The sequence below is a fragment of the Mus caroli genome, chromosome 10 (genome assembly GCF_900094665.2).
Source record: "Mus caroli chromosome 10, CAROLI_EIJ_v1.1, whole genome shotgun sequence".
NCBI lineage: Eukaryota > Metazoa > Chordata > Mammalia > Rodentia > Muridae > Mus > Mus caroli.
Window position 1 is genome coordinate 85,329,478 of NC_034579.1, and position 27,418 is coordinate 85,356,895.

Below are 27,418 nucleotides of genomic sequence, written 5' to 3' on the forward strand. Positions count from 1 at the left end.
TTAGAACTTCAGGTGTAAACAGCTAAACATACCCATTTCCAAAATGTGTTTTTGCTGTGAGCCTAGAATCAGCGCTAATGTTAATTTGCTTATCACAGCTTCCTCGTGTGTTTTGTTTGTTTGTTTCCAACCAGAGCTAAATTTTAAGGGCAATTTATCTCCAGTTCCTAAATGTAACTGTCTCCTAGTCCTTGGCTGCTATAGTTACTTATCCATAAACATCATCGGTGAAAATCCCAGTACTCTAATGGAACTCTATCTATAAGGCCACCAGCTGACCCTTAATCTAATTAAACCCAACTCCTATGATATTTAAGCGTATTCCTGGTGAGGGGGGAGGTCACTGTATCACAGACATAGAATTTTCAAATCCCTTTCCAATGTATTCAGATGTCTTAGCAATGGGAGGATGTTTCAGCTTTAGCCCTTAACCACAACGTAAGTTGGTTTATCTGATCTGAACGGATAAAACAAAGACAAAGATAATTGCATTGGGAGTGCCAAGTGCCTGACCTCCACCCTTCTTATCCCCCACTTCCTTCCCGCATCATTCTCGGCAATAGACAAACGTTTATTCCTTTGCTTATAGAGAGATTCGTGTAACTCAAAATGTTTCCCTGCCATGACGGAGGCGATGAGGCATCGATACCAACACTACAATTTAACGCTTCAGAGAAGCAGCGTAGCATTACTCCCTCCATAGCCAGGCACGCTAATTAATATTTATTGCACCTGTCACACCAGTAGCCACAGCCAATCAGTTCCCGTGGCACATCAGAGGTGCACGGGACACCATATTTCTCCTTAGCAGACATGCTTGGGTCATCAGCAAAGACAGAAATCCCATCCTCCAGTGAGACACCATAAATTCCCTCCCTTTCTCTGGTGGAATCAAACCATTAATTAGATTGTTGTTAATTTTTACCCTTGCTGGGAATTTTTGGAGGAAATATGTAGGGTTGGAAGTGGGTGGTGAAGAAGAAATGAAAGACAGCTGAGTGTCCAGGGTCAACTGTCTAGTAGAATTATTAGAACGAGGACTTTCAGAACCCGCCACCTCTGCTTTGTATAAGACATCCTGAAAAGGTTATAGGCATGTGGGTGGTGGGGGTGGGGTGGGCAGAGGTGGCTATAAATCCTCATGAAGTTTAATCAGAAGTGGCAGACCGTCCAAGATTAAACTCATCACGAAGACCGTTTGCTTTAGAACTTTGCTCAACATTGTCAACAGAACTCCATCACAGACAGACAGGTAGCTGGCGAAGGGATTAATTAAGCTGGAGCAAAATAATACATGAATTCTGATATTGCACCTACAGCAAGGAATTTGGCACTTGGAGCGGGGAAGTTTCCATGGATGCTGTGAATCATTCTATAGCGCATCCAAGTGAGCCCAGCACGGCTGCGGAGCCACGTTTACTAAAAAATTTAATTAAGGGAATGTGTAAACCATGTAGGAGAAAAGTAGGGCACCAAATGCTGCTGTATCAGGTTAGTTTGCTTTTCTCTTCTAATTCTATCCGGAGCACCTGTGTCATTAGAAATCACATGACCCGGACTGCCAAGCCTTAGACTACCGGGAAGAGAACATGTGAACTTTTAACTGAAGAGTGTCTGGACTATTGTGTATTATTTCCCTTTGAAAAATTGCTCTTCTCTTGAGCAACTGCTGAGGGTGATAATAATGGTAATGACAGCAGAGCCACGATGGTGATAAGACTAGAGGAGCTGCCATGTTCTGAGCTAGGACGATGCCCCAGGTACTAAATGCTTTGCATACATTACCTCGTTTACTTCTTAAAACCCTTTGAGTTGGGTATTATGAGTCTCATTAAAACAGATGAGGAATTGAGATATAGAGGAATTTTGTAACCAATGCCATGAGGGGAGAATCTGCTCCAAATTCCAAAGCTGTTTCCCTAGCTACTTCTTTTCCTGTGAGATGCAGACTTCTTTGGGGGCAGTGGCAGGTACTGGGGGAAGAACCCATTTATATGAGTGGTAGTACTTCTATAATCTCCCTGTTGCTAGACTTCTGGCTTCTGTGTGGACTTGCACTGACAGAATTCTTCATGTTCTGAACTCTTACAGTTTATTCTTTCTGTGATTACTGTTGCTATCTCCTCTTGTGGCCCTGCTTAGTGTCTGGGTCATCTAACATGTTACTCTTCAAAGCTTATACTCTTCCGGCCAGTCCTCAGAATGAAATCATCAGAGGTTTCCATTTTTTTTAGACTATAGAGATAGACTTGGCACATCCATTTGATGTGTGCAGCTTCTTTAACTCTCGCTCTTAAGAGTGTTTTTTGTATCATGTTCAAGCCTAACCACATGGAGATGTGTTTGTGGGCTTGTGACTGCTCTAAACTTTTGGAAACTAGTGATTTTTAAATTGGTTTATGTGGGTCAAATAGTAACTTATTTGGAACTGACAGCGTCCAAGTTCTTAATGGGTAATGTTCTTAAAACTGGATCCAATGCTAGGAAGACTCTAGCTGAAGGGTCAGATGACCAATCCTTAAAATAACCACAGCTTTTCATTCTTGGGCTGGCCAGCTACCTACCATCTCAGTTTTCCTTTCCTCCTCATATGACAGGTGAGGGTGTTTGTTTCTTCTTTACAATATTGCTATAAAAGATGAATCAGTGACATAAAATCTTTAGCACATTTGGGTATCACTTCGTGAGTACAATTATTCTTTGTGTTTGTGTCTGTGTGTGTATGTATGTGTGTTTATATGTGTGTGTGTGCATGTGTGTATGTGTATATGCATGTGTGTATGTGTATATAGGTGTGTGTTTTTGTGTATATGTATGTGTGTGTGTACCTGTGTGCTTGTATGCAGAGGTTGGATGATTGATGAAGCTGGGTATTTTTCTCATCATTCTCTGCCCTATTCCCCTGACACGGTGTCTCTCACTACCTGAGGCTCATGGGATGTGTGTATATCATTGCTGTAATTCCGGCACGATAGACATTTGTGGCCACACCCATATTTGTTTTTAATTTCAAACTCAGGTCCTTGTGCTTGCAGAACAGGTAATCTTACCCATTCAGTTGTCTCTCCCGCCTTGCCTATGGTTCTTAAAGGTGGTTCTGGGATTGCTCGCATCCCCTGGGAACACAATAAATATGTGTGAATCCCTGGACCCATCCCAGGGACTGGGTCAAAACTCTGAAGTGGGTCCTTCTTACTGGCATTGTATAAGTCCTCAGGGTGATGTGGGTTCTAATGTTTAGAAACTCTTACTTAACATTACAGTTATCTCTTATGGACATGAGAGCTCCACGCAGACTTCCCTCTCTTCATGCCTCTGAGGAGCAGCTATGGCAGATTTCCCAGCATTCCTTTGCTTCCTCATCTATGTAAGATGGATGCCACAGAATCTAGCAGGCTCCCCTGTGCAAAATGGAATTTTGTCTGGGAAGTTCTGTTTTGCTGTAGGCCCACCTGCTTTTGTAGCATCTCTCCTTTCCCAGTACTGCTCTACTGGAAATTTTAGGAGCCAATTCTGTGCCCTGAAGATTGTCTGCCTCACTCTTTGCTCCTAATAATAATAATTACCGAAAATGCTGCTTTGACTTCATGACTGCTTCATGCTGAAGAAAAAAAGAAATTCCTTCAGCTTTGTTTTGTTTTGTTTTCTTTTTTATGAGGTCTAACAGATGACTATTACCATGGAAAACCATTCACCTGTGTAAAGCAAAGATTCTTCTTTGTGTCTTGGATGTTTCTTCCTTAATATCTTTAGAAATACAGAAAAAGAAGCTATTAAACTCTAAGTGGGGACTTGTGCTCTATAGAAGGAGTGACGGCGTTTCCCCTTTCTCTGTTTGCAGTATTTAATTCAACCCTGGAAGACTGGCACACACGTCGTTTCCTCCTCAGCTCTGTTTCAGTGTTGAGTGAAGTGTTTTGAATTAATTTTGCTAAATTATTAATAGCTCGTGATTGGAAAAACATTCCGGCCTTGGAGTTTATGCTTTGTCATGCACTGAGCCTCATGCACGCGGATGGCTCTCCTTCTCATGACTAGGTGAGATGTTGACTCCTGTTCATCCACAAGGAATTTTCATGAAGATAGTTTGGTTTTCATGAAACTGGGGGAGCATCCTGGCAACACAGTGGTTAGAGTTGAGGGGAGGCGGGGCGGCGGCACACTCATTTATTCAACAGAAGATGCTAAGGACTCTGTGAGGTTCCAGGGACTAGGTATGATGAGGTATAAAGGAGACATGCAGGCCTTGCTTCCACAGAGCCCGTAGCAGAGGGCAGACAGCCAATGACAACTGTGATAGCCTTATAAAAGAAAGGGGAGGTGGTGGTGAATATGTAAGTGCGAACTCGTGACTACATATCCACTGCCACTGATTTTGCTATTCCTATTTTAGGCAGAAATGATTTAGCTCAGGGAGGCGATGGGATAGATGAGAAAGGGCAGTTCAGCTGTAGCCACAACATGTAAAGGGCAAACAGTATATCTAAGGAGACAAAGGAAAGGCAGGTGTTCTGGAGACTGGGGGCAGTGAAGAACCATTAAGATTTATAGTAGAGTAGGGGAAGATGTAAATGAATTGGTGGTGGCAAGATGGCTGTAGCTACTTTGTCCCCTCTTTCCACCACGCTAATCTCTGTTATTAATCGCTCCTATCTCTGTGTCACCATAACGTCACCAGCTTCTTCTGCTACATGTCCCATTATGATGTTCAGTCTCTCTTCAGGCCCCAAAGCAAAGTTGCCAGTTGATCATGGGCTTAAATTATCAAACCCTTCCCTCTTTTAGATAGATTGTATCAGGTATTTGTTAAAGTAAAGCAAGGCTAATATAAAGACAAAAGAAAGCCGAGGTGAAACCACTTTGGATTTTTAGATAAAACATGTGGAATGTTGCACAGAGAGAAAAGGTTTTTTTATTTGTTTTAAATCAGCCAATCTTTAAGAAAATACCCGAAGTCAAAGGGAAGGATAGGCCGGATTCTTTCACAGGTCTATCACTCATTAACTAAAAAGGTAATGAGACAGACTTAAGTGGGTAGGCTTCCCTTTATCTCTATGTTAATGTGTATAAGTTATAGATTATTACTGAAAACCAATTATTTTCTGAGAGTTTGTTGGGTGGCTGGAAAATCAATAGAGGCGCCAATCAAGAGCTTGTTGAAATTTCTGTCTGGTACAATACAGGTGAGATGGAGGATCAGGGGAGCCAAGAACTGGTCGAGAGTTTCTTAAAGAGTGGATGCACATTTTGAAGTGTGCTGGAGTTTGGTGGAAGCATTTAGATCATTTCGATGGAGCCCCTAACTTTCCAAAGGATGGTTCATCATCTCCCCCATCAGAAACGTTTAATACCTTAATATGTTCTGCAAACACTTTTGAGTAACCACTAAGAATGAATAAAATAGAATCTTAAAGTGAATTCTTCATCCCATTTACAGTTGTCACAAATTCTATCTCAAATACCACTCTGGCAGAAACACCTGAGAGTCCCACCTAAGAAGATGAAACCAGCAGGACCCAAGGCTCCATAGTCTACATATTTGCTTTGCTAACAAAGGCCTCGCTTCTGCTGGGGAAATAGTCTCATCCATCAGAATGTGTCAGTCTGTTGCTGGGCACAAGGGCATAATGGTGTACATAGCACAGAGTCCCCCTTGGAGATGCTCATGGTCCACAACAGCTGAAAGCAGACTGATCTCAATCTGGGGCTTGGAATGAGTGTGAAGCTAGATTTATAAGGAGTGTCCTTTGAACAGTGATATGCTTTTGATTATTCATTCCTTCAATCTTTCTCTTCCTTGAGGATCTGGTCTTAGGCTGTGAGCCCTACAGTTTTGCATAGAACCCATTCAGATGCAGAAAGATATTTCAGGGTCCAAAGGCTGGGCGTTCATATATTCATGTAGCTCAAAGGTACTCTGTACCTTGGACATATTTAATGAGATTTTTCTCTTTCTGTCCTTTCTACACTTAACAATTTTAGCTGCTAAGAACTGAACTGTGTCCCTTGAAGATCATTTTATTCAGGTCTTTGACCCTAAGTACCTGGGAACAGGTGTGAACTAGAGTAGTTGAAGTATTGATAGAGGTGGAGGAAAGTCATACAGGTGGGTCCTAATCCAACACTACTGATGTTCCTGGAGAGACCTCAGGGATGCATGGGCTCAGGGAAAAGTGCCCATGGAAGAGAGGCTGGCCTCAGGAAAAGCTGCCCTTGCTATCATATTGACTTCAGATTTTTTTTCTCAAGAACCATTTGAAGATAAATTTCTGTTGCTTAAGCCTGTAGTGTTTTGTTTCAGAAGTTTTACAATGGAATGGCTGTGTATGACACCTCTGTTATTTTGGCACAGAAACTAAATTGAGCAGTTGTAGCCAAATTTCCTTCCAGACCCTTTGGATTAGGTATCGCCGTGTAAGTCATCACTGCTGTTGTTTCAAGGGTCTGTGGTAAAACTTCCAGTGAGACTTTAAAAATGCCCAAATCAGAGTAGAAAAATCCCCTTTTTCTTCTTTGAACTTTGCAAACAGCAACCCTAAGAAAAGGTTTGACTGTCACCAGGTTGAAAAGAGGGTGGAAGCATAAAGCTGAACCCACAGTGCCTGCCCCCAACCTCTGTCCCTCTGCTGTAGGATCGCACCACATTAACTTCTTAAAGCCCAATCATAGAAAATCTATCAGCAGGAACTTCCCAAGGACAGGTGTGCGCTTAGGCAGGCACTCTCATGGGAGTTCAAATGAAAGAAATGACAGAAAATTGCATTTCTTAAGGAGGAAAATAACACTCAGGAACATTAAATGATTTAATTATGCCCGAGAGAGAGCTTTTTAAGCTAAAAATGCTGTAAAAGCAAAGTATGTCGGAATATAAGTTTGAGAAAGCAGCCACAAGAAAATCCTTGAGCCCAAAGTACCCAGAGTCTGTAATCAGAGCCAGCTTTGTGGAAGGCAGGGAGGTCTCTCCATTAGCACCCATTTTTGCTTTTTCTAGCATGAGCCACAGGAAGAGCAGAACAGCAATTTTATGTATTATGGAAGCTTAGCATCTAGCAGCGAGAAGTGCTCACTAGGTATTACGGTAATTTCTCTTAATAATTCTCACGTATATTAGCATATATTTAAATGTATGTTATTAGACCTAATTGATAATTATTCTAGTTTTCTTAAGGTCATACGTGCAAAAATTACCCATTATAGCAGCGGTTCTCAACCTTCCTGATGCTGTGACCCTTTACTAAAGTTCCTCATGTTGTGGTGACCTCCAACCACAAAATTATTTTTGTTGCTGCTTCATAACTGTAATTTGCTACTTTATGAGCCATAATGTAAATGTCTGTGTTTTCCAATGTTCTTTATTTTTAAGACTTATTTTGTTCTTTTCGTGTATTTGAGTACACTGTAGCTATCTTCAGACACACCATAGGAGGGAATCAGATCCCATTACAGATGGTTGTAAGCCACCATGTGGTTGCTGGGAATTGAACTCAGAACCTCTGGAAGAGCAGTCAGTGCTCTTAACTGCTTAGCCATCTCTCCAGCCCTTCTAAAGGTGGAAGGGTCAGGCCCTGTAAAAGGGTCAGTTGAGGATCCCCACAAAGGGGCATGACCCATAGTTTGAGAAACACTGTAGTACAGAATCAGTTGATTAGTGATAAGATAAGCAGACTTTTTTTTAATTAATGTCTGGAAGATTTTATAACATTCACCCATTTCTCTGCCTCCTTAGGAGATTATTGCAGGACCCTTATGTTTACCCAAATCTGTGGATGTTCGAGTCCCTTCTATAACATGACACAATACTTGCATATAACCTACTGTGTCCTCATATGCTTTAAGAAAGCTAGGGTTTAGATTTTGTGGTGATGGAGACTGAAGCCAGGGCCTTATGCATGTGCAGCAATGCTCCACCAATGAGCTCCATCCACAGCTCCTCTCTTATATATTTTATTTAATTCATCTTTAGGTTACTTATATTATTGAGCCGTGTATCAATTTTATGTAGATAACTATTGTAGTTCATTGCCTTGGGGAATAATGAGAAGAAGAAAAATCTGTTTCTGTGTAATACAGACACAGCTGTTGATGGTTTTCCAGAGCCCTTTTCTGTCTTTATTTGGTTAACTCTGGGGGTAAAGATCCCACGGATAGATGGAGGGCTGACTACACAATTGAAGGGATACTATATACATGAGTATTAATTGAAGGACTATGTCATATCAATGCCCTGCTACATTATGACTTTGTTTGAGAAAAAAAAAAGAACACATGGCTCTCTACCCTCAATATTTCTCTTGCTAAGCTAGTGAGCTGAATGGAACCTAGCTTCCATGATTTCCAGAACTCCCTCTATGTCAGCCGGTTTCAGCTGCAAACTTTAAACAGAATACAAAATGGTTCATGTAGTTAAGGATACAAAGTCCCCCTGACTGAATAGTTCTGAGATGGTGTGGATTTTTTTTTTAATGGTGCCAATTACTGTGAGCCTTGTCTTTTTGCCATGTGATGAATTAAAAATGCATGACTGGGATGCTGGAAAGCTAACTGGTTTCTGGATAGAGTCCCCTGGACACTGCTGTTCTTCCTGTTGATCTTTGTGCCCTCCCTCTGTTGGCAAGTAGCGATGCATTCACCCACGGCTCACGTCTCTTCCTGACAGATGGTTCTTTTTCTGCTAGTCAAGATCCAATCTGGTGACTTACTTTAATATGCTCTGGCCTAAAGGATACCCATGATAGACAGCTAGCACAGCCTCCTGCAGCCAGCCACATTTCGCAAGGAAAAAGTTAAGGAGACACATGCTACTGAGGCTCTGTTCCATTTTATGCACCCCATAAATCAGAATATTTGTCAACAACAATTAAAATGTAGTTTCCCTGGTAATAAACATTACCAGGGAAGAACAAATCAAGTTTCATTTATTCTGTCAGAAACCAAGGGCAGGAGCTGTTCCGTGTTATTTTGCAGACAATCTCTGAGGAGTAAACTAAGCACAATTACATTCTTGATTTTAATTAAAACTCTGGGTACCTTTCAAGTTCCGTTAGGGAGATGTCCCGAGTCTGCTTAGCTGAGGTCTGCACAGCGAAGTTAATTTGACACATAACATATTTTTCATGAGGTAACTGTCGTAGGGAGCCGTTGATAGAAGCGGGCCTCTCTAGTGCCTGTGGGGCCCACAAAAAGTAATGACTTCTCCTGAAGCAGCAACTTCGCCAGGAAGTGCATCTGCATAACGGTCCCTGAAGCCCTCCCAATAATGTCATTAAGCTGGAGAAAATCAAAGGAAAAAGGCACTCGAAAGATGCCGTTAAAAATATTTCCTTACTCACGGTACGCAGAACAACAATAGAACCCTGGAATTAGTTCAAATCATAATAACGGTGAAATTACCTCCAAATTCATGAGTGGTGATGGGGTAGGGGTGTTATGAGCTGCATGTGGGCACCCTGTGGAAGGACCCTGGCTTTTTGGCTTGTCTTGGAAGACCTTGTTTTACAGGAGGGGCCAGAGGCTCCTCCTCATCTGATTTCTGCTTTTAGAGTTACTTAACCAAGGGTTGCCATACAATCTGCTGATTTTTGCTTAGACTGTGTTTGCTTTTTCTTTTTTCCTTTCTCTTCTCCTACATCCTACCTACAAACCAGGCCGGATTCCACGGCTCTCTTCTACTTAAGGTTGATGTATTGTCTTGCTTTTCCATAATGCTGGAGAATTCTGCATACCCGCTGCAAAGGACTCCCAACTTACTTCTGCAACGTGAAGAACAGACCTGCAGTGTGGGTGCTGGCCAATGGGAGCTCTGTTGACTGGTTTTGTGATCTCAGTTTGAAAGGTTTACACGGCCCCATGCAGGAAATACTTGGTCCCCAGCTGGTTGTGATATTCTGGGATGTTTTAGAGGTTTAAGAGATAGGGTCTGTTTGGAGGAAGTAGGTCGATAGTGGTCTCTCTGTGTGTGTGTGTGTGCAAGAGAGAGAAAGAGAGAGAGAGAGAGAGGCAGAACAGACAGACAGAGACAGAGACAAAGATATTTAAATTAATTCTAAGAAAAAAAATTATCCTGATCATATTTACCTCCCCAAACTTTTCAGATGTCTATCCACTTCCTTCTCTTCTACTTCCTATCCTGTCTCTCTCTCTCTCTCTCTCTCTCTCTCTCTCTCTCTCTCTCTCTCTCTCTCTCTCTCTCTCTCTGTCTCTGTCACTGTCTCTCCTCCCCCCGCATCTCTTTCTCTCTCTGGTTGTGAGAGCCTAGGCTTTAACAGCTAACCCTATAGCTCCAGTCCTTTCCTTTTGTAAGGAGAGACTACCTTGAGATCTTGCGGTTGATATCCTGGCCCTCTGGCCTTTACAATCTTTCCATGCCAATCTCTGTAGCATACCTTGAGCCTTTCTGTTAGTCTTGCACTCTGCTTCTCTTCTACCACGATGAACAGCTTACTCATCACAACAGCCCAGAATCAGTGGATGCCAAGAATAAATCCTTATTCTATTAAACTGTCCATGTCAGGGAGTTTGTCACAGCAATAGGTGGATCTAACATGTTGCAGGAGGATCCCCTCCACAGCCCTCTCGCCTATAACTAAGTCAGAAAAGTACACCTTCCTCCAAGGGAAAGGGCTGCCAGAGGCCTCTGGAGACCATCCCATTCAGCTTGTCTGTCAACACAATTGGCTGGGCTAACACAGGGTGGGACACAAATGAGGTTTCATTGTCTCTATTGCCAGTTACTGCTAGTTTGACTCTTAAGTCGCACTTGATTTAAACTTCTAAGTCACAGCTTTTCACTCCTAGGCAAGCACAAGACCAGGTAGCTGGACTTTGGAAAAACACCAATGGATGGGAGCTAAATATACAAACACAGTCCTTTGCAATGTTACCATGTTTCCATAGCATCTCTAGGGCACAGGTCTGTCACTAGCCTTATCTTACACGGAGGCAGAGAATTATTGTGCAATGTGCTTCAAGCTCCTCAATCTATAAGCGCAGAGGCAGTGATAGACAGGTGGGCACTCAGAGATTTCAGTCTTACCTGTATCTCACTGCTGGTGTAACAAACTACTGGTATGAAATATAGGGGTGATAGGAACATGGAGATGGATACAGTTTGTAGCCTCCAAAGAAACTCCCCTTTTCTTAAGGCAGACAGTGTTTCTTCCTGTTGATAACTCACAAGCTTGACTGCAGTGGATATACTGGTGAGCGATCTTTTAGTGTATTTCCTATACTGTCTTAAGTTCTTGATCTAAACCGTATTTAAAGCTCAGAACAATCCTTTGAAGAAGTGAATATCACAGACTCCACTTTTCAGACAAGGAAACGAAGACCAGGTGACTTCAAGCTGTAGTCAAAAGTAACAGAACTGCCTAGCAACAAAACCAGCACCCAGTGCAGGTTGTATCACGTTGATGCCATGCGCTGAAGCTGTATCATAGAATAGAAAAATGGCTTAGGGTGCATTGTTAAGGCTTAGAGAAGAATTGAGAAATCCTAGGCCGGTGCCAGGAGATGAACTAGAGGGTAAGATTCTACTGTGAAGCAGTTATTGGTTGAGGGAAAGGGGACATTTCTGTCATCACAGCTCATTGCTGTGCCAAACTCACTGACATAGACAGTTTAGTAAGGATCTATTTTGGCTTCAGAGTCCACAGTTCTTGGCTCCATTGATTCTGGGCTGTTGTGAGGAGGAGGTTGTTCATCTATCTGTCTTGTTGAGCCTCCTGTTTCCAATGCAGACCAAACACAGGTACACAGGAGATCAACATTTACATGGCTGTTAAGTAAGTTGCAGAGTGGGTGCTAGTCCATGGCTTATTCCAGCCCGTACCTCAGGTCTAACTCTTAACTTCTTGTTTCTGCTTTGCCGCCAACATTCCAATGACTTTTAAGTGACAAACAGCCTATCTTTCCTTTCTAGCTCTTCCAGATTTCTTCACTCACTCTTCCAATAAGTCTGAAGCTTTTGGGGATTTGGACTTGCTTTGAAAGTATGGAAATCCACAGGAGAGCTTGTACTTATTCTCTGAGTTGATGCTGGGCATGGGAAGGAAGATGAAAACACACACACACACACACACACACACACACACACACGCATGGGTGGGGTGGGGGGAGAAAGAGACAGAGACAAAGAGTGAGAGAAGAGAGAGACAGACAGACAGACATACATACACATACACACATGCATACACACACACACACACACACACACACACACACACACACACACACAGATAACCTGTAACTGGTTAGACAGGATCCCATTTAGCACATACACAATTATCCCTGCCATGAATTCTAGATGTTAGCCTAGTAAGATTTTTTGCAAGAGTTCAACCATTAGCAAACATGGGATTAGGTATTAAGCTAGGCAGCAGGTACCTTTGGCATCAATGCATGAAAATGTTCTATAACTTGCTATAGGTCTCACATTAACCCAGCTAAGTAGCAGAAGCTGCCCACGGACGGACAACAGCACTATAGTGCTACAGAACACCACCCACTAGACTTGAATTCTGGCACATTCTGCAACTGCGGGCAGCCCCATTGCAGAATGCTTTGTTCCCTTCGGAGACCCTCTGTTTCCCCTTTGGATTTACTAAGTCCAAAATATCAAGTGGCTTGAAAGAATGAATGAATACAATTCTTCATAATTTCTCTATGGTTCGGTTTCCTGATTTGTAAAATGGATGTAGTGAAATCTGTCCTCGGTGCTGTAAGAACTGTGCTTATGATATTGACAGCTCACGCAACTGTTTTGCTATGCCACCCATCTATATTCTATCATCTATCTACATGGATCATCCACCTATCACCCATTCATCTCTTATATATCCATCTATTACCCTTATATCATCTACGTATCACCTAACATCCACCTTCCAGTTATCTATGGGCTTCTGTATGTATCTGTTATCTCTCTCATTTTCTTTTTGTTTAATCCTCAAAATATCCAGTGTTGAAGAAAGAATGTCCTGTCTTTTGAGACAATTAATAGAAGGTCATGTGCTCAGGCAGAACAGCAAGTCCCCAGATCACTGGCTTTGGAGGGATTCTCTGGGCCCTGGAGGGTTCTAGGTAAAATGACACCAGACAGAATTTCCAGAATCAGGATTTGGATGAATTTTTTTCCTCAAAGACTGGAACTTGACAATCAGCAAATTCATGACGAGAATGCAATTAGTAGGGTCATCTTAATGCTGTATGATCCCCAGCTTGGCTTGTGTTACCTAATGACAGTAGCCAAACCCTCCACAGGGGATATATCTACTCCCAGATGAGCCTCTGCTGGCATTAGATGTCCTCTTACATGATTGTTTACTAGCTTGTTTCCACAAGTAGAGAAACTCAGTATGGCTGTGTATTAGAGCAGAGGGCATTAAACAGAGAAAAATTTTCTGGGGCGACATAGTATGGTGGACAGCTGTTATGGATGATATCATTGTCCTCAATACAGCACTTGGTTGACTTGAAAAATTCCCGAGTTCCTTGCTCCGTGCAATTCAGGCCTGCCATTTAACCTCTCCGGTGTTAATCTGTATAGCCACGGGAACTCTTCAGTCACAGGAGTACAAATCTCTGGTCTGGAAGGTCAAACACAACATCACCATCACTCTGGATTCCTCCCCAGCATCCCTTCCCCCTCCTGCCTACTCTGGAGTGCCTATCACTTCAGATCCCCCGAAGAAATGCAGTGTATGGTCACTCAAAAAAAAAAATGTGTATTGTTGCAAAGGTCAAAGCAGTAAACTCAATTCTACAGAATTTGAGAAGGATTACAAACCTGATCCCCCTGTCTGGAGAGAAGCTTCATCTTAGGAAGGAAAAAAAAATAAACTAGCATGGCATCAGTCCACTGCTGAGAGAGGGCAGCAGGCCTGTGCACCTAACTCTTCTCATCCTAGGGGGACTCTGGGAAATCTCCCAAGGACACAGTGCAAGCTGCTAACACAGAAGCTGGTGTGTGTGTATGTGTGTATGTGAGAGAGAGTTTGTGTATGTGAGTTTGTGTGTGTGTGTAAGAAAGAGAATTTGTGTGTGGGTGACAGAGCAAGTTTATGTGTGTATGTATGAGTTTGTATGTGTGTGTGAGTGTGTGTGTGTGTGTATGTATATATGTGTGTGTATGTGAGAGAGTGTATGTGTGTAGGTGAGTTTGTGCATGTGTGTGTGTGTGAGAGAGAGAGTTTGTGTGTGTGTGACAGAGCAAGTTTATGTGTGTATGTATGAGTTTGTGTGTGTGTGTGTGAGAGAGAGAGAGAGAGAGAGAAAGAGAGAGAGAGAGAGAGAGAGAGAGAGGGAGAGAGAGAGTTTGTATGTATGTGAGAGAGTTTGTGTATGTGTATGAGTGTGTATGTGTTTGTGTGTTCATATTTGTCTCAGACTAATGGTAATATGACACCTTGCAATAGCTGGCTATCCAGATTCCTTAAAATGACTTCTTTGCATTATAAAAAGGGGTTCACTTTGGGTAGAGTGCTCCAAACATTGCTCAAAAGAGATGGAAAAGGTAAACCAATCATATAACAGACATGCAAAGCCAGAAGAACTGAAAGTTAAGTGGTATAAACCAAAATTTAAAATTGACCATCTTGGCTCTTGGGTGGGGCGTGTTATCGATTCCTGAATTTTAACACTTGTAAATAGAGGAAATAGCACCATATGTGTAGCTGTGGCTGGCCCTTATTCTTCTAAGTGGAATGAAGTTTATTAGAAAAGGGATTATGAAAAAGCATGAGAACTTTCACTGAGACTTGCAAGTTTGAATTAAAGATTTTGGTGTGAAACAAATTAGACTTACGTAACATTCGGTCCATAGCTCATTCCAAATGAGGGTGGGAACTGAAACACAGGGACACAAGACGTGTGGATGATGTGTGTGGGGAAAGAGTCTTTGTATCTGCGAATGATCACATTCTGCAACCTGAAAGAAAATAAGAGTGTGTGAGGAAGGTGGCAAAAACATTGTAGCACAAAGAAAGTTCCAGGCAGACTGATATCTCGTGAGTTGGGTGGATCAGAGCTCATTATTCAGGTTCTCACTACTCAGATTGAAGTCTTTGGACCCATAGCGGCTGGCTGTTCCACAAGGGTGATTGTTAGAAATGAGAACTCCCGGGTTCAGTCCCAGGAGTGGAACATCCATTTTAAATAAAATCTTCAGATGGCTTGATGCACTTTAAAGCTTGGGAAGCCTGGGTAGAGTATTGTCGTTGTGATTTTTGTCTTTTGTTCTGATTTTCTCCAATTTTAAGTATTAATTAAAAACAAAACAAAACCAAAGCCTCGAATACAACTACAATAATAGAAACAATAACAATAGTAGCAGCAGCAGCAGCAACAACAACCACCACAAACCCACTAGAATAATATCACAGAGAGAACTAAAAGCTCACATTATCTGGCAGATATTTTTCTTTAAAAGAAGGAAGAGAACTGCTTAGGCTAACTAATGAAGCTTTCACTTGACCTCCTGGGTGGGATGTCGCCTGGGTGTTAGCAGGCTAAATGTAAATAGAAGTGGCATTGGCAGAGGTCAGAGGTCACTCCAAGTAGCAGTGGTAGCACCTACCGAATGCCATTAATTACACAAAAGGGTAGTTTGGCTCTTGTGACTCGAAGGCTCACTCACAGGCATAAGAAGAATCTTTCTGAATCAGGAAATAGATTTAAAATTTAAATTATTAAATGTACTGTCCACCCTGCTCCTCTCTGGGTCTTACTTAGGGGTTTCTCTAACGAACAGCTTTTGCTGTTGTTGCTGTATTTGTGTTTGTTTGTTTTTATTTCTTATTTTTATTTTTTTGTTGTTGTCCAAGCTACTGCCTTCCACTTTAGGAACCTTTCCCTCCTTCTGGGATTGTTATAAGCACACGGAGAATGTTGTCTGACTGTGGCTGATGGCCGAGGACAAAACACCTCTTACTCTGCACACCAGATAATTTCCAGATAATTGAAAGGAAGAAAAAAAATCAGCCTAGGCCCTTTTAGTTCATGATAAGGAAACCAATCAAGGAACCTGTATTGCTCTTCATATTGTATTTACATAGATCTTTAAGGATGTATGGTTTTCCCCCCTGAAATTTAGACACTGAAAAGTGTTTAGTGATTGATATAAAAATAATGGCTTCAGGCTAAAGGTAAAAAGAAAGAAATGGGTGGGGGAGGATTGGTAAGAAAAATGAACAAGGAGAGGTGAGGGGAAGAGCTGGGATGGTAAAGTGATATAAATATTTAAACCCATATAACCAAATCCACTTATTGATCTTCTACATATTTATCGAAGGTTGACTGTTCTTCTTTGGGGATACCATAATACCTAGAAAGTATGTCCCCCACACAATTGGAGGATATAGTCACCTGAGTGGAGGTGGGAACTACCTACCAAGTGTGTGTGTATTGAGTATGAAGCCTGTATGTGTTATTTTACTTGTGCTTAGTCCTCAGCACAGTGCCAGGGAAATGGGACACAGCAAGGTTCCCTAGAGACACCCAGATCACACAGAATGTCAGTAATTTATTCTTTTTTCCTTTTCTTTGCTCTCTGACATCTATTCCCCACTTTTGATACAAGACCCATTTTTACTTTAAATAATGAATAATCTACTCACATACACAGGGATTATTAATCAAGGATTCATGTTTTATTTATTTATTTTTTATAGAAAATGAATACAGGCCAAAATATGGTTAACTGGATTGTCTTTGTTTGGAATTTGTCTTTTGTTTCAATGCTCTGAGTCATAGAAAGCATCAATTTATCCCCAGAGATGATAGCCTGAAGAGTTGGTTCTTAGGAATACTGGAAGTAGATTCTGAGATATTCTCTGGTTTCCTCTGGTTACAGCCATGTCCTTCCTCTAGAAATTCCTCCATATCCTTCCAATAATCTTTGTTAAGGCAATAGAATTAGTTTTTGTGCATTATAATCAAAGATGTTTATCAGTTACTGAAATTAGTACCAGAAGTAGGGAAATATAGTAAAGGAATGTACAGAATAGTTCCTTCTTATACATAAAGATATCATCCAAGACTCCCATTGGGAAACCGAAAGCAACAGAACTGAACCCCGTATACAAACACTATGATACAGTTACAGTCAACTAAGCAACTGACTAATGGGTGGGAAAATTCGTCAGTACAAATGATTCACATTCTGGAGTGTAAGGTCTCATCACACTATCATAGCAGTGCATAGTTAAAGCTTCTGAATTGATTATGGAATTAAAAAAGTTAATTCCCTATATCATGTATTTATTTATTTTATCCCTTATACTCCCTTCAGCTTCTCCTGTGTCCCCCCCCAATTCCTTTTAAATTCATGACCTATTTTTCTTTAATTATTGTTTTACACACATACACACACACACACACACAATGCAACATGCTGAGTCTATGTAATGTTGCCCATATGTATATACTTTTAGGGATGAGCTCTTGTTCATTGGTTTTGAATAACCAATTATTGGGCTTATCCCTAGGCAAGACTGAGTCTCAATATTTCAGTAATCATTAATTGCCTATAGCTCTTCATCTAGAGGTCATGCCTTATGTGATTCCTCCTAGCCATGTTAGCATGTCAACTGATATTGTCATTGTATAGGCATTATTTGAACAATCATATTGTTGCAATTTCATGGGTGATGTTTTCATTATATATATATATATATATATATATATATATATATATATATATATATATGGCAAAAATCTTATAGCCAACTTCTTGTTTATCTCTCTCTTACAATCTTTCTGCTTCCACTTCTGTGATGTTCCCTGAGCCTCAGGTTTAGGGATTGTGTTGTAGATATATGAACTGGGGTAGGCACCCATGGTCAGTCAGTTGTTTTCTATGTTTTTGACTAGGTGTGGGTTTTTTTTTTTTTTTTTTTTTTTNTTTTTTTTTTTTTTTTTTTTTTTTTTTTTGTAATAGTCTCTGCTGCAAAAAGAGTTTCTTTTAGGAGGAATGAAAGCTACATTTATCTGTGGGTATAATGATAAGATTTAGGATTCATAGACATTATACTGATTTAGGGATATGTAGTAGGTTTCCCTATGAGTTATATAACCCTTTCAGTCATGGCCATTTGGCTAGATTTATTGTATCAGTCCTTACCTCCTTCCAGTTGAGTGGGCCTTTTGTCCAATTAGATGGCTGTTGTTTACTTCTAAGGCAGTAGAGCCACTATTGAGCACTTGGAAATATCTTGCTCTCCTGAGGATTGTGGTTTATAGGCATCACAGCTATGTAGAACTATTGATTGCTTTTCACAATCACAAGTTTGTATAGCACCTCTAGGAATTATTTGCCCTCAGGTAGGAGGAGTCTGGGTTAGATATATCTGGGATCTGCCAAGTCCTGTGTCTAGTGTATGTACTGTCTTTGGAAATAGGGTCCTACCTTCCAGTCCTGGGTGTCAACCAAGGAAAAATGTGATAAGCTATATTGTTTTGGGAGTTGCTTGGTCTCCTCTGACCAACAACTCTAAAGGCGGTTTCTCATGTCCGGTACTAGAATTGTTGTTGATAGACTATGATTCTTTGGGAGGAGTATTATCATCACAAGTATAATTTATTTAAAGTATAACTATGTATACACACATATACACACATTGTACATAATCCTAAACAATGATATTATGATCCTATGGTGTCATTTATCCTCTATCCCTCTTCCTTTCCTATTTCAAGTTCTCCAATTTTTCCAATTTCTCTCCTTCAGAGCATCCATATCTTGCTATTTCCCGCTGGAGAGCTCTTCTCTCTGTATGGTCCCTTTTTATTTTCCTGTCACTTCAAGCTGTATATTCACATCTGAAGATTCAGAACTAGCACCACATATAATGTTTATGGAATTTTTCATTTAATATTTTTTTGTTACACACAGGAAACTTTAATGGTTTACAGGGAAACTTCAGATGAGAGGAGACTACAGGACTATGAAGATGTTCCCAACCGTCAGAGGGGTCACAATCATGACATCATTGTGTCTTTTGAGACCTTTCATTTGCCACATTGAGTTCAATAACTACCAAGGTTAAAATCCTATCCTTTTGTTATCTTTCTCACATTCAAAGGTAATTTCAGAGGCTGGACAGAGATGGGATTTAATGGTGTTACTCAAGAAAATTAGCAGGGGATTGGAGAGTTAGCCTGATGGTTCAGAACATGTACTGCTCTTATAGAGAACTAGAAGTCAGCTTCATGCACCTGTCCCAGACAGATCACAACTGCCTATAACTCCAGCTCCAGGGGATCTGATGGCCTCTTATGGACTGCATGGGTACAGATCACCACGTTTAAAAAATAAATCAAATGGAAGTGAAGATGAGAAGACAGTGCTACACAGTGAGATAGACAGATGTGTCCTTTGGAAGTTTTTGGTTCTGGAAATATTTTGTGAACAATTTTGTAGGGAGAAAAGGGCTCTTTTGGAACAAAGCACTCCACCAACTGTGAGGAGCGTTATTAGATGGATGAACAAGCTCCTTCATCCACAGCCTGGAGCTTCTAGGTGTTAGCTCACCTGTGAGAGGCTTAAAAAAAAAAAAAACAATCGCTTTTTATAAATAAGACTGTTCAGCCAGTAAATAACATTTCATACAGAGAGATTTCAATTACCCAAGGGCATCTGACTTGATGGCTCTATTTGTGGATAGTAAAATTATCAATGTTTATCAGGGGGTGAAATATTGACAACTCCATTTTGTATCTTATTATTTGAACAAAATTCTATTTTTTTTCAAACCAAAAAGTCTGACAAGCAAGCCGCGTATAATGACACGTATCAGTGTCTCACACACAATCTCCTTTTCTAGGCAATTTAAATCAGATTTGAGCAGGGGGCGGCTAGATGCTGATGAGAACTGCTGCTGTTTTGAAACAGCGAGGTGGGCTTGATCTCTCCAAAAACTGATAGGTCAATAGCGCTATTGGCCAGGAACCCTGCCCAAAGTTAACATGCTGCTTAATGTGCGGACCTATGAAGACTACACTGCAGAGAAGCTGTAGGTGTCTGGCCCACAGATCGCCTCTTGCTAGGCTTCTTTCTTTTGTCGTCTATGAGATGATGCCTAGTTATATCAAAGACTTCATGTTCTTTCTTATGCAGCGGGATGCTTTTACTTGGGGAACACTGTCTGCGACTGAAGGTTGGTCAGCCCACTCCCATGCTTCCCCTTCCACCCACATTCTCTAGTTACTGAAGTTGTCTGTGATGATCCAAACGACACGAGGCTGCCCATTACACTCTAGGTACTCAATACAGTTCAGAGAAAGGCAACTTTTGGTACCCTAGAATCATGGACAGCGCTCCTAGGTAGCATTATCCCTGCACAGTAGCCTGAATAGTCAGGAAGGAGCTATCTAGAGACTTCCTGTATTTTGTGGTTGGGTAAAGACTTCATCTTATTTGGGAAACAGGAAGGTTTTAGCAGTAGGGATGCACTAGGTCTCATTCCTTTAAGGGGAAGAGATGGTTCAAGGCTTCCCAATATATCTTGTGCCTTAGGAAGTGGGCACTTCATACACCAGCATCAGGTTATTTGAAGCAGTAAAGAGATGGTAGCCCAGGAACTAACACTGCCTCACGTAGAATGGAATTAGTTCATAGGGTATGGAGCTGTGAAGGATTTGAGGGTGAGCATTAACATCAGTATAATGATGTGGGGGTGATGTCCCAGCATTGGACCAAGGTGGTCTCCTGGGCCCTCTGTGCATCTGGAAAAGGAGATGTGACTGCTCTTTGGAAACTTATGGGAGTTCCTGGATGTTTGCTTGAGACTGTGATGAGGAAATACTAACTATCTGCCTGTGTGTTAGACAAGATCTCAAATTGCTATTTGCAGCAGTGAAAAAGACACATTGTACTTAGCTAATGAAAAAGGTACATTGTATTTGCACTGTTACTTTTTTGGTGTGTATCTTTGTTACCGGTGGCATTTAATGGAGTTTTATATTTCAACCCATAACATACACATAGTTTCAGGCAAGTGAAAAATTTTCATATCTTTAAAACATTCACAGTTAAATGTGTATATATTCTACCTATTTCTTCAGAATAATGTGTTGCCTAGTGTAGAGTGATGAAGCTATGAGTATGCAGCCAGCTTAGAGTTGGGTTCTAACCTCATCTTTCTAGTGACTAACAAATACCAGCAAGGGAAGGAATCCAGTTTTGCTTGGATGGAGGCTGTCATAGGCATGATATTCTGTTTTGTTTTGTTTTGTTTTGTTTTGTTTTGTTTCGTGAGACAGGATTTCTCTGTATAGACCTGGCTGTCCTGGAACTCCCTTTGTAGACCAGGCTGGCCTCGAACTCAGAAATCCACCTTTCTCTGCCTCCCAGGTGCTGGGATTAAAGGCGTGCACCACTACCGCCCGTCTAGGCATGATATTCTTAACAATAAGAAACTATTCATCATTCAATGTATTGTCCACTGAATATCTAACATGTGTTGAATGTTTTATAGGATCAAATGTACACTATTGTAGTATCTTAAGAAGTTTAAACATGTTTAGGATGGAGAGACCTATACATAAATGATCACAGTATTTTGTTGACAGTACTTCAGTACATCTGTGTTCAGTCTGCCATAGGAGAAGGTGGGTTTGAGAATCTAACTCTGATGTGGTTTTCAAAATCTATACAGGGGGCTGGAGAAATGGTTCAGGTGAGAGATGGCAGTAAAGCCACCAGCTGCTCCTCAAGAGGACCCGTGTTCAGTTCCCACTACCCACACCGATGTTTACAACTGACTGTAATAAAAAGTTCCAGAGACTCCAATGTCCTCTTTTGGCCTCTGTAGCCTCAGAGATGATTTCATGCAAGTGATGCATAGCCACACACTCAGCCCAAACACCCACACACTTAAAATAAAAATTAAAATCTCAAAAATAAAAAGTTGCACAGAGGATTTGAAATCTCATTCAGATGGAGAGTCTCTCAGCAGGTGGATGAAGAAAAGGGTGTATCAGCCAGAGAGAGAGGATGCCTATAAGCACAGAGGGATTATAAACAGAAGTCAAGCTTCAGAGAGAACAAGACTAGAACATTATTTGATGCAGTGCTCAACCTAGATGGGCCTATGACATAGGACATGAGTGAGCAGCAGAACCATCTACTTGAGCATGAGTAAGAAGCGTGTCCTTTAGTGTTGTCGCAGGTGTAGTGTTCAGAGTAAGCAGGCAAGGAGAGATGAGTTCCTGACGTCCCCAGGTATGCACCATTCTATAATCACTAACAGTAAGAGACATAGTTACAGTTAGTTAATAAAAGTGATGTATATGTGCTGGTGAAGAAAGCCATTCCAGCTGGAAGACTATAGCTCGTGATTGGAATCCAGACTCTAGTATGCACAGGAGACAGACCCGTAAATGACAAACATATTTTTATGTGTTGCATAAAGTCACAGCAATGTTAGGGAATATTAAGCACTTTAATGCCCTTGAACGATTGGGAGCAAGGGAGATATCTGGGAAGCAGTGAACTACGGGCTGTGTGCTATATATAGACACCCAAACGTTCAAAACCTTTATTATTTCCCCAACTGTGCTTGTCTTAGTTGGGATTTTCTATTGATGTGAAGAGACACCACGACTACAGCAACTCTTATAAAGGAAAACATTTAATTGGGTTTGGCTTATAGTCAACTATAATTATGGCAGGAAGTATGGTGGCACATGGGCAGACATGGTGCTGGAAAGGGAGCTGAGAGTTCTACATCTGTATTGGCAGACAGCAGGAACAGCCAGTGACACCAGATCTGTTTTGAGAGTCTGAAACCTCAAAGCCCACCCCCAGTGACAACAAGGCCAGACACACTCCAACAATGCTGCCTCTAATAGTGCCACTCCCTAAGAATCTATGGGGGCCATTTTCATTCAAACCACCACAGTGGTCAATGTCTGTGAGATGTTTATATTCAGTAGGGTTACAATCACTGTATGGAGCACAAAGCCCTATAATTCGGGAGCTTATGTGTAAGAGTTTATGTAAGGTCACCAACCTTACCTAAAGAACTACAGGCAACTAAGGAATACTGAATGTGGTAGAGGTGGTCTTCTCTGGGAAGAGCATACCAATTGGTTCTCCAACACCAAATGGTCAACTCTGAAAACATACATATGAGTAATATACAGACACAACAGGTTATATTTAGGAATATATATATATACACACACACATACATATATATATACACACATATATATGAATCACATATATTCTTAAATATATATTCATATATATGTATAGATATTTATGTACACAACAATGACCAGTGAGAAAAGAAGCCATGAATTTGAAAATGAGAAAGAAGAGGTATGTAGGGGATGGAGGTAGGAAAAGTAAAGTAAAAATTACATAATTATTATAATCTTAAAATAAAACAGAAGAGAGAAATATCATCCCATAGGGAAAAATAAAGATATTTCCTGGATCTTGGGCCCTGTGATGTAGTTATTCCATTTAGGGATGTAAGGCTGAGCTCACATTCTGTATTGGAAAGAGTTTCTGAGCCGGCCTTAACTGCCACATACTGCAAAAGGAAGCTACTCTGGGCTGACCATTTGGTATTGGGTAACCAGTAAGTATGGTCTTCCCTGGGGGGAAGATTATTTCTGCTGCTCTTAGCATTTCTTAGTTACCTATAGTTCCTTTGGAGAGAGCAAAGGGGAGGAGGAATAATGTATTTATATTATAATCCCAGAATGTAAATCATAATTTAAAAAGGAGCTTGGTCTTCCAATGGAAAATCAAGGGCTGATTCTTGGGTCGGTGATGTCATTATAGAAGCAGGCATCTCTGACCTTCCTATTCTTCTGTCCTTAGCACAATGTACAATGGCTACCACACCTCCTGCCCTGTGTCATCACTCCATCAGGATGAAGAGAAGCAAGAAGGCTGAAAGAAAAATGCTCCCTCAGAACATCTATCTGTGTCTTATGTGCTTGAATTGCCATACTGACTTAGCCATACTGACTAAGCCATACTGACAGCAGGGAGGCTGGGAAATGAATGTTATTCTTTCTCTTATTTCTTTTGACTTATGTATTGGAGAAAAAGGTAGAACAGGTGAGACACCCTGCAACCTCAGATTTACTTCTCTGAGATGAGTAGAGGGGGTGGGGTGGGGAGATGCTCTCTCTTGGATACTCATGTTACAGAGTAGAGTATCAATGTTTCCAAGATGTCTTGCACCAAAGAGACTCTTTACCATGTGATTAAGCCAGCATTGGCACCCATTTTGAAACCATAGAACATTTAACATAAGACACAAAGGGATACAGAGACCATTAAGGAGTCTCTGGCCCAGTGTGCCCTTGAAATTAGTATTAGTAAAAAAGCCCCATTTCAGAATGGAAATGTGGAAAAGACACCCAAGGTTCCAATTTTTAAAGATTCTGAATCTCTAATTAAGGTTACTATTTAATTATAAACCTTTCATGATTCTTTCAGACATGGAGCTTGAGCAGAATGGGAGGGAGGGTCCTCAATGTTTCCACTGCTGTTCTTCCATAACATACAAAATGCCTGACATCAAGTAGATGTTTAAAGAAATATTGTTGAAAGGAGGAATTTATCCAGGTGTGGTGGTGGCATATAACTTTAATCCCCGTGCTGGGGAGGCAGAGGGAGCCTGATCTACACAGTGAGTACCAGACCGATCAAGGATGCAGAGTGTCTCAAAACAAACAAACAAACAAACAAACAAACAAACCCACGAACCCCCAAACCCAAGAAACAAAAAACCAACCTCCCCCTAAAACCCCAAACCCTAAAACCAACCAACCACCACCACCACAACAAAAACCATCAAAACCAACCAACCAAACAAACAACCAAACAACCAAAAACCCTAAACCAAACCAAAAATTAAACCACCAATCAAACAAATCCACAAAAGGAGAGGAGAAAATACTAGGCAGACAAAAATGTTTGCCCTTGGTCCTCTCTGACTTCACTATCTCATACACTCATGGTACTTTTTTGGAAGAACAGGTGTCTCCTCTCCTCCTCCTCTTCCTCCTCCTTCTCCTCTTCCTCCTTCTTCATGAAAATGACATAATAATATGAAGAGGCAGATGGTGTGTACTATGAAGTTTCTTTTTAAAAAACTATTCTTCATCAACATTTTTCTGGAGAAGTTTGATATTGATTCTTAATTTTTTTTTTATTTGAAGCCATCACATCTGTCCTGTTCACTGTCATATCATGTACATAGAACACGTTGGGTGTTTGGCTCACAGACCACTGTGAAATGAAGAGATCAGTGAGTGAATGAACAGAAAACAAATAGAAAAGGGTCACTGTTTAACAACATCTTCAGGCTGACCATTCTCCCTAATGATGTGAGAATTGTCATATAAGATGATGTTAACTAAGCAGTTGCAGAACTTAACCACCTTCATGATATATGCTAACCTTTTTGTTGACAGAAGAGAGACAAGTCTGGCTTTTCTCCATTACTGCCTTTTGTTTTGTTACCTCAGGAAACGTCCATGTTCACTCAAGAGCAACATGCTAAGTCTCACAATAGGCTTATTCAAGGTGTAATGATGTAAGAAGTTTCATAAATTCTTACTTTCTAGTCTCAGCATAATGTTTTCAGCATGTTTGTATATGTATGTGTGCAAACAAGTGTGAACATTATAGTAATAATGTTCATGTACATACATGTGCATGTACACTATAATATGACCATGTGTGCAGGTGTGACAATGTAAATGGATGCATATTTATATTTCACACACATGTGTATATACATGTATGTGTATATACTTGCATGTTTGTGTATGCATGTATATATGTGTGGACATTCATGTGCTTCTGTGGATCATATGTGTTATATATATATATATATATATATATATATATATATATATTCCATCTGTCTGTGTATGTATGAATGCCTGCATATGTGTATATAAGTATGTGCCTATATGTGCATGTGTGTTCACAGGTGAATATTATAGCATATGTGAATGTGCATGTACACATGACATATATATGGAAATGTACATATGTTTGCTCATACATGTTCATGGTTGTGTATACACTATCACATATATTCATGCATGTGCATATACATGGATTCCTATTTTTCCATACAACCATATGTGGTTGTGCACATGTTCATTTTGTGAACATGTGTGGTTTTGCTTGTGTATGTGTGTACATGTATGTTTATGCACATATACATATAATTATACATCTATGTATATATTTGCATGTGCAAGCCTCTAAGTATGCTCTGTGTGTGTGTGCCTGCGTATGTGTTTTGTATATATGTGTATATACATTTATGTTTCTATGCTCGGGACCTGTAAAGACTGGATCTTGGTCCTTAGGATGAGAACAAGAACACTGAAATTGCTATGGGCATTCTTCTTCATTTCCTATTTGCAACCAGTATATTTCAGAGAAGGCCCAGACACTTTTCCTTTTTTTTTTTTTTTTTTTTTTACCAGAAAAAGAAACTTAGTTTTTTTTTTTCAAAATGAAGACAGCCTTTTACTTTTAATGTTAAGCATCGGTACTTAATATACAAAATGTCAGCAGCACAGAAAAGCAAAAGAAAGATAAGAGTACTATAGATTACACCTAATGCTTAGACCAAAGCAATGTGTGAGTGTCTCTTTTCTCATGTCCCACTGTCCAGGGACACACAGTCAAAAGCCTTTGGTTATTAAGTGGTGAAAGGTCTAATCACTTTTGAAGGCACAAGAATGCTATCAACTATAAAAAAGTTAAGATTGTTTCTGAAAGGTATATAATTTGGTGTGGACTCCACGCTTGGATTTCCTGGCTTCAAGCCCTCTCTCCTACACATGCAGTGACAACAGTACTAGCTCATTTTGCTGAGTAATGAATGATCCATCACTATACTAGACAAATGCTTGTGGGGAACAGTTTAGAGAGAGGAAGGATTTATTTTGGTGCGTGGTTTCTGTGGCTAAAGTCCTTGGCTACTGGCTGCATGACCTTTATACCCGGATGAGGCTGAGTCTCACCACAGAAGGGTATATGGTGGAGCAGATCTGTGGACCTGCTGACAGCAAGAGGCAGAGTGGAAAGCAGCGAGGAGCTGAGATGCGCCCTTTAAAGAGACATCCTTAGGGATGGGACCTCCCTTCATGAGGCTTCGCTGGCCACAGTTCCACCTTCCAATGCTATATTCAAAGGGAAACATTAATTAATCCACATTCCTTATGAACTATTTTCTTAAGAACTCTATCAAAGAAACACATAGGTGCACCTTGTTAATCCCCTGTGTGTATCTCAATACAGTCAAACTGATAACTACAACTCACAACTGCTTCAGGGTTCACTGGGTATTTACTTTTAAGAGTCTGGGAAACAGCCAGCTAGAATTAGAGTATATTTTCCACATAAGAAAACCCGAGGCGTTAAAGGGTT